Source organism: Propithecus coquereli, unplaced genomic scaffold (genome assembly GCF_000956105.1).
Source record: "Propithecus coquereli isolate 6110/MARCELLA unplaced genomic scaffold, Pcoq_1.0 Scaffold39, whole genome shotgun sequence".
NCBI lineage: Eukaryota > Metazoa > Chordata > Mammalia > Primates > Indriidae > Propithecus > Propithecus coquereli.
This window is the reverse complement of record NW_012149618.1, coordinates 9,273,012-9,282,524: the sequence shown is the minus strand read 5'-3', so window position 1 is coordinate 9,282,524 and position 9,513 is coordinate 9,273,012.

Below are 9,513 nucleotides of genomic sequence, written 5' to 3'. Positions count from 1 at the left end.
TAATAAAACTAAATGTAATAATAGTTACAAAAATTATTAAGGGATATACAATATAAACATGTAGATTATGACATCAAATATTCAAAATATGGGAGGGAACAGTAAAAGTGTAGAGGACTTTGGGTTTGGGGGCATTTTTGTGATCAAAATTAAGTTGTTATCAGCTTAAAATAACCTGTTATAAGATATTTTTGCAAGCCTCAAGATTGAAGTTTGATCACATCCCATGTTTGCAGCAATTCTATGCCAAAGAATTTATTCTACACTGGTAACACTTGCACGGATTAGTCTTTGCAGCACTGTTAGTGATAACAAAAGATTGGACATAACCTAAACATCCACCAAAGTTTATTGGTTAAACAAATTTAAGCACAGTCCTACCATGGAATAAGATGTAGGCATAAAAAAGAATGATAAAGCTTCCGTAAATACTGATATGAAATAAACTCTGAAGTACATTGCTAAATGAAACAGAGCAAGACTAGAATGGTGTATTCAGTAAAAAGTGGGGAAAAGAATATTTACATGGAAAAAGTATTAACAATGCAATGCTCTCCTTGCTCCTCTGAGTCATCACTTTGGGAACTGGGAGAAGTTGCAGCCCCTCCCTGAGGTCTTCCCTGACATTCATCCACAATGAATTTCCTCTTTGGCACTTAAGTCATTCCAACACTACTCAGAATTTCAGTAACAGTATAGAACAGATTTTTTTGAGTATGATCAACTCAATAAAATAAAATCAAGAAAGTGCTTTAATCTCCCACCACTGATTTCTAACACTCTCTTCTGCCTCTCTATTCTCTCACGCAATATCTTCAGCAAACCCTACAGCTTTCCAGGTCACCTTCAAACATTAGAAGATTTTTCTTTTTCTCACTTTGCCCATACCTTCCTCAGTCATCTGCTATTTCTTACCCAGCCAGAGGTAGGGATAGGAAGAAGATGATTCAATTAACATCTTCCTCTATGAGTACTGTTGTAATTTAGAGTCCTCTGTGGTACAGGTGAGCAATGCCAGTTCTCTCCTTGGGGGCACTTTTTTGTGGCTTCTTTGAAGCTACTTCTGTAGAAACCTTGGCAGTCTTAAGTGCTCTCTGCCTGATTGTTGGCAGCCACTCCACTGCAGCCTTCAGCAGTATTCTTTATATACCCTCTTTCTGCTTGGGGCCCCTCCCTACAGACAGCCCTATGGGCAAGGTCTAACATAGCTGCTATCCCAACCATCCACTCCTTTCCACTCTTGTGGAAACTTACCAACTCTTGTTAGTATAGGCTTGCTGGTTCAGGAAACACCTCTTTCTTCTTCCCTTGCAGAAAAAGAAGCTCCAGCCAGTTTGTGACTTCAGATGTCTTCAGGCCAGAGGCCATCCAGCACTAGTTGGTCTCCCCACAAACTAAATTTATCACTTTCCCTTCTCCAGACACTACCCTGGATTTAATGGCCTTTTCCATCTGTCATTTCTCTCCCATGTGTCCCGGTCCCAAACTGTCCACTTCAGTAGAATATAAATCTAGCAAGTTCCAGTGCATTCAAATACTCTTATTGCAGTTTTTGCAATGCAGCAAACATCTAGAAATGTTTGTATGCCACATTCTACTTCTGGAAATAAATCCTAATCTTTCAGAGGGGTTCTCTTGCTTCTCACTGACATTTATTAGTGGTTCTCTCCCCTGAATCGATTCTATCCACCGAGTGATGGGTCAAAAACCTCTCCAATCCCATGAGATTTCTGCAGAGAATTTCCTCCCAGCCTTCCCTTATGGCCCACATGAGAGATGGGAGTAGAAAGTTGATTGTCCACTTTGGCTGCATCTTTTTAAATCTGATAGAGATTTGCCTAGAAACTTTCTTTTAAAACATGAACATACTCATCACCTAATACCCTCAGCTTTGAGTTCTTATCAATTCCCAACAAAAAGATACATCCCATTCCTCATTCTGTTATACTGGTTTATATTGTCTCCTGGTGTTCCACACATGTTAGCTTGGCCTGTTCCCCACCGAATGTCAGCTGGTTCATGTCACGGAACAGACTTTAGAATTCTTCTGCATCCCCAATCCACTCCAAGAAACTCCAGTGTAAATTACTTGATTAATGAATATGTAATTACTTGTCATATTATATTCATAGCTTATAGGCCTTAAGATTATTTGATTAATAAATGACTTGATTAACAAATTTCTTTAGTAATAAATATGTAATTACTTGTCATATTATAGATTCATTACCCAAAGTTTGATGAAAGTTGACTGAATTCATCCCCAAGGTTCCCCTGCCTGCACTCCCAGACACTGATCCTTTCCCTACATAGTTTTAGAGAAGGACCAGATATATTCTGGTATAACTCTGGACTCTTCTACCATCTGAGACCCTGTTTTTCCTTCAGGAGCACTTCACTACTCAATAGATAACCGACTGAGTGGCTCTTTTAATACCTCCATTAGGTGTCTGTGATCATCTTCTATATTCTCAATTTAACCTGCCACTAGAGCCGATTTCAATTAATGGACATGTATTGAGCACTTACTACACACCTGTCCCTGTAATATAAACAAAGAAATTCAAATTGTGGGAAATACATTGTAGTGAGTATAGAATGTTGCACAGATGAAGACATAACCAATTCTGGTGGGTAGATGATCTAAGAGGCTTCCCAGGGGAAGCAATATCTGAAATTGGCTTTGAATTAGCCTAGAAGATAAAGAAAAAGATCCTCTTAAACAAGAGAAAAGAATGTGCAAAACTAGGGAGACAAGAATCACAACTCCTCTTCCAACCTCCAAGCTTATGGCCCCCAACTTCCTCTCAAAAGAATTAAAAAGTTAAACTCAAAACTCCCAATCCAGAAGCCACATATGTGAAAAGATGACAGAAAATCTGCTCTATGTTTGTAGATATCTATTTTGTCCTTGTGTCTATGTTTTAATTAAATCCAGTTTTTCTTTTAAAATAACACCCAAATGTTAGTAAGGAAGTATATATTTAAGTTTCAACAAATTTATCAAATTGGAAAAAAGCATATAGTGTATTCTCTAAGAATGATGTATTCTGGAATTGAAAATTTGCCAAATTCTTTTAGCCACGGTAAATAAGGAAATCAAGATATTTACCAAAATAAATGCAAGGCATATTATGCAGTGTCTCTGAAAACATCTTAGTTTGCCTTTTTCAGAAGCAATCTGAGTTGAAAGTGTTTCAGTTACTTCAAACAGCAAGATGCTGGGAACATTTTTCAGTTAAAGTGCTAAATTAAAACACATCAAGATTTTTCCCAAATCCAGAAAATTACTTTAGGATTTGCACAGACAAATCCATATAATCCTCTTGACTTTTAATCTACCCAAATCGGTGGTAGAACAAGAAGTAGCTTTACTTCTTCATCTTGCAACAATAAAGTCTACTGACCAGTAATTCTTAACCACTGCCACTGAGAAACCCCAGGCAGCAGGAAGGAATGAACACGCATTCCCAGGCTCCAGAGTTATAAGTCTGAACCTCACCCCCACTCTTCTAAGGACACCATCTTTCTTTGAAGCCTTCTCTTTATCTAAAAAGTTCAAAAGAGTTTTTTATATTCTACATAAAAATACAGTAAATATAACAAAATGAACACTTATGGGAGATATCCTACATTTATCCTGTGACTTCTAGTACTCCCTAGCCACTTCCACCTAATCCCATTTGTACCAGTTTGAAAAGCTGTGCTTTAGATTGTAAAAAGATTTGAAAGCCCTCATGATTAATACGAACCAGCGCTTCCCACAACAAAAGCATCACCTCTTTTAATTCTCACAACTACCCTTTGAGGGAAGTACTATTACTTACTATTTTTAATACCTCCCTATAACAGATAAAGAAACTGAGGCACAAAATGTAAAATAACTTGTCCACTAATGGTAAATTCAGCAAGTCTTATTCCAAAGTTTATGGTCTTCACCAGGTTTTAATATCCCACTGCCTTTCTCATAGGTACAGCAAATAGTTTCAATTTAAAGTGTAAATTTTAATTTAAGGCTATATTTTACCCAGAAATATGTACATAATATTATGTGAATAAACATCTGTCATGCGTTTTATACCCTCCCTCAATAAATACAGTAGTACTCATTGGCCATTATGATAAATAAAATGTGCATGGTATTTCATAGCTGGAATGCACAAGAGTGCTCAGAAAAAGTGGGATAAGAGGTATTAGTAACTAAATTTCATACATAACAAAGCAGACCAAAAGTGATTGAACAGTTTTTCTAGGATCTTGCAGCTAGCAGAAAAGGTGAATTTCTGCAATGAATAGACACTTCCACAAAACAGTCTCCAAATAAAAGATTCCTCCTTCTACTGCCACATCTTAGCTATAATCTCAGAGTATAAACTTAGAGCATTCTTCACCAGACACCCCCCTTCGTGTTATGGTCTTTCATATTTATTTCTTTTACATGTGTGCCTGCTCCAGCACTGTCCGTTACAGTAGGGTATAAGCCCAGCCAGACCCAGTACACAAAGTTTCCTTATTGCAGTGCAAGGAAACGTGAAGTAATAGGCAGTCCCTGCTTTTCACCACCCTCTGTTTGCTTAAAACGATCTCATAAAATCAATGGCCTCATTGTTAAGTGGATCATATATTCTCATGGTAAAAAAAAATATTCTAATGAAAAGATGTTCCCATAAACAAATAATAGCTATTACTAGCAATATATCATAAGCCATGACTATAAATTTTTATTACTAAAGTATCAATATTATTCTGCAAGTCCTGCATAAAAAGCATAAATTTCTGAACCATTGATTACACAGGAGAGTCCAATGGACAGCCATACCAAAAGGCTCCTCTGCATCATATTCTATCATACCTACCTTCTGCCACCCTAGTTCTCCTCTTCACTCTATAGCCAACTGTCTTCAAAAAAATCGACTTGATGCTCTCCCCCTTTTTTACCTTCCACTCACTTCCCAGTTCAATCCTCTCTAGATAGTCACCTCGCTATAATGGTCACCAGTGACCTCCAGATTACTAAAATCAATCAATGTTTTTATTGCTCACATCACCTGACCTCTTAGCAGCATTTGACAAGGTCGGTTATCACCTCCCTCTAGAAACACTACCTTTTCTTGGCTTCCAAGAAAACAGTCACCTGATGTTTTCTCCCTACAGCTCAAGTTTTCTCTGAAGATTCATCCTTTTCTAACCACCATTAAAGGTTGGAGTTCTTATGGCTTCCTCCTAGATGCTCTTCTCTTCTCATGCTCTTCTAGGAAATACCATTCACAACAAAATATCCTGAGACAAATTTACATCTCTAGAGTCAACCTCCTTTGAGTTCCAGACTCACATATCCAGCTTCCTAGTTGATAGACCACTTGATTATCTTACAGGCACCTCACGTCCAACATATCCATGATCAAACTTGTGGTCTTTCCCACCAAACTCCATCTTCTACCAGTGATTCCAACTTCCATGAACGGCTTTATATCCAGCCAGTTGCACAAGCTTGGAATCCTAGAAGTTATCCTGACACCACCTTGTCCCTCACCCTGCCTAGGTGTAATCCATTACAAAATACTGTCAGTTTTATCTATAAATATCTCACAAATTTTTCCACTTCTTTCTGTTTCCACTGACACCCCCAATAGCCCAAGCTGCCATCTCTCCTACCTGAACCACTGCAATAGCTTCCTAACTGTGCTTCTTGCATCACTCTGACCCTTCTGATATCTTCCATGCAATAGAACCAGAGGTATCTTTACAAAAACTCAGATCTGATCACATCATAACCTACATTAAATTCTTTTTTTTTTTTTTTTTTTGAGACAGAGTCTCACTGTGTTGCCCGGAGGGGGTAGAGTGCCATGGCATCATCCTAGCTCACAGCAACTTCAAACTCCTGGGCTCAAGCGATCCTCTCCCTCAGTCTCCCAAGTAGCTGGGACTACAGACATGCACCACCATGCCCGGCTAATTTTTTCTATATGTTTTTAGTTGTCCAATTAATTTCTTTCTATTTTTTTTTTAGTAGAGACGGGGTCTCGCTCTTGCTCAGGCTGGTTTCGAACTCCTGAGCTCAAACAATCCGCCCAGAGAGCTAGGATTACAGGCGTGAGCCATCGCACCTGGCCATATCCTACATTAAATTCTTTAATGGCTTTTTCTTGTTCTTAAGGAAAAGCCAAATACTTATCACAGTTTAGAATGTCCTACATGGTCTGGCCTCTGCCTCCATCTCCATCCTCACCTTGCATCAATCTTACCCTTTTTTTCACTTCAACCACCAAAATTTTCCACTAGTTTTTGCACTTTCTGTCAACAAACTCTTTAGCCACAGGGTTTCCTCTAAATGGAACAAAAAGAAATGAAATCCTGCTATTGAAAACCACATGGATGGAACTATAGAACATTATGTTAAGTCAAAAAAAGCCAAGCACAGAAAGACAAATTTCTCATGTTCTCATTCACATGTGGGAACTAAACATTAAAAACAATTGATCTCGTAGAGACAGAGAGTAGAATGATGGTTACCAGAGGCTGGGAAGAGTAGTGGGGCGGGGGATAAAGTGGGGATGGTAAATGAGTGCAAAAATATAGTTAGATTGTTAGATATGATGAACAATATTTGACAGCAGAACAAAGTGACTATAATCAACAATACATTAAGGTATAGTTTAAAATAACTAAGAGTGGAATTAAATGTTCCCAACACAAAGAAATCATAAACGCCTGAGGTGACAGATACCCCTATTACTCTGATTTGATTAACTTACATTGTATGCCTGTATCAAAACATCGCACGTACCTTATAAAGATACACAGCTATTATGTACCTATAATAATTAAAATTTTTTAAACAGTTTAAAAAAATAGACTGTAGTCAAAATTATTTCACTGAGCTTAGAAATGAGTTTAAAATATAAATAATGTGTATGAGGACATAGAAGGTTCCTATCGAATTCACTCAGATTATTTCAAATGTCACACTTTTGTGGGTCTGTGCCTCAGCTCCCCAAGGAAGCCTTTTCTTACCTATTCCCATTCCCTCTTCAGTGGAGAACTCTTAGAAAGCCTAAGAATTTCATTTATTTTGTACCAACTACACTTCAGTAATGTAGATAGGTTCTAAATAAGAAATAACCCTGCCCTAAAGGAGCTCCTCATCTAGGAGGGAAGGTACAACCCTGAGTTTATATCCATAGTACCAAATAACGGTTAAGAAAATATATATATTTAAAAATAAAAAGAGAAACAACCCAATAGAAAAAAAGAGCAGAGGATAACAATAGGTAATTTCAAGAAGACCAAATCCAAAAAAAACCAATAATCTATACTCAGTAGATACACCTGCTTGAAGGTGGCCTTAGCATGATCTCTCTCTATCACACAATTCCGACCCTGCGCCCAGAAACTGGCCTGCTTAGCTGCTCCTCTCCCCAGCCCCATTCAAGTCCCTGGCTAAGTTGGATCTCTGATTCCTTTGTTAGTGAAGAAAACACAGAAGCCCCTGGTCTGAGGCAAAGAAACAATTTGTTTTTCATTTGAAACGGGGTTCTGCATAGCTGGGATTACAAGTGCGGGCCACCTTGCCCCACCATACCCAGCTGCTTTTTCTTGATATTGTGCCTAATGCCTACAAACCTAGTCCCAAAATGGGACAGATTTAGTGAGACTCAACATGTACAATTTGGGAAGGGAAGGGTTTTTTTAACAACAAAAAAATTCAAAACTATCTTACTATTGCAAATTTCGCAATATACAATCACAGGAACACATTGCTAGGGACCCCTACCCTGGCACCCACCCTACCCCAGAGCTGGGGAAGATGCTCTGAAGGTTCAGCTTCAATCAATTCAAAGTAAATCCTCCTCTGGCCCATATACCCTCAACTTGGGTAGTTCAGTGTTCCAACCCAGCCTTTGGACCTTTGACATTTAGTTTGTTACTGACTCACATCCTCCTGAACAGTGGAGCTCCATCTACCTGACCTCTGGATACTCCACCCTTCTGGGCCTAGGATATCTGCCTAGCTCTTCCCTGTGCCTTGTCCTCCCAACCCCTTGTGACCAGTCAGCCTGCTATGTACACATCTTAACATACGTGCTTCTCTCTCCCACTCCCATGATGGTTTTCCTAGTGGTGCATCCCTTGTTGGTCCCATCTGGCTGGCACACAGACTCCATGCTGTCACATTGGTCCCTCTAATATCTCCCTTGTGTCCTTTCCCACCGTCAGGGTAGTGCTTTTGTGGGAAAGGTTGCCTTTTCTTTCTCTAAGACACATTTAATTGAAAAACTATTGGAAGGTTAAAGTCACTCCTCAGAATTCTATTTTTATGTAAATATCTCCATTCCCTTTCAATTTTCCCACAGGAACAATTCTCCCAGTGCATTATTCCTCACGGACATCTTCCACTTCTCTGCAGTATTCTTAAATTGTGAGAGCTCAATATGAATACAGTGCTCCTGCCTGAGAAGACTTAAATACAAAAGGGAGCATGGCTTTCCCTCCCTGTTCATTAAATATCAATAATGTTTGCATAATACCAGTACCACATTAGCAACTCATCATCACCTTTGGTCCATCTTCAAGCTAATTTCTTTCCTGTTTTCCTAGAACATATTAGTTATTCACCATTTCCTAACAATACCAACACAGTGCTCACCTTATTATTTTAATTCCTAAATTTAATCTTAGAATCTGACTTTGCTGCTGCCTACCTCTCCAACAATACAATTACTTTAAATCATCATCCTGCCTTTCAAAATGCTAATTTTTCAAATATAGTCCCATTTACATTAACTATTAACTTATAAATAGTATTGAGGTAAATTATAATTATGATTCATTTATTTTCCCATAAACGTAGAAATTTTCCAAAGGAAAGAAAATATCTGACACATGCCCTACTGTCAAAAATATCATTTAGTCTAGCATTCAGCTGATCCACGGATCAAAATGATCATTCTATAGGACACCTTTTTTTCCCTATTGCCAAATATCTTGAAAAGGTACTCTACATGTACTGCCCACAAGTTTCCACTTCTCAGTCACATGTCAAACCATTTCAATTTCACTTCCGATCCCTCCAACCTCCTGAAAGGGCTTTCTCAAAGGTCAGCATTCACCATCTAATTGGATAACTGGCCTTTTCTTTGGTCTTTAGCTCCCTTAACTCTGTCACTTTGGGCACTACCAATGGGCCTTCCATTTTAAAAGTATCTCCTCTCTTTTGATTTTCTTCTCAATTCTCTATCCTGGCTTATTTTTAATCTCTCTTGACTTTTTTTCTTGGTCTCCCACACTGTATCCTCTTTTTAAAATATTTTTGGTACTAAAATTCTATCATGAGTCCATTTCCTTTGTTCTCTTCCTTGTCTCGTCAAAGGCTGACTTTCACTTCCACAGCTTCAACAATCACCTGTATGCTGATGACTCACGAATGGATTTGTCACCCTGCCCCTCATCCTGAGATTTGGAACTATATTTATAAGTTTCTCTACCTGAATGCAATACTGGTAGCTCAAA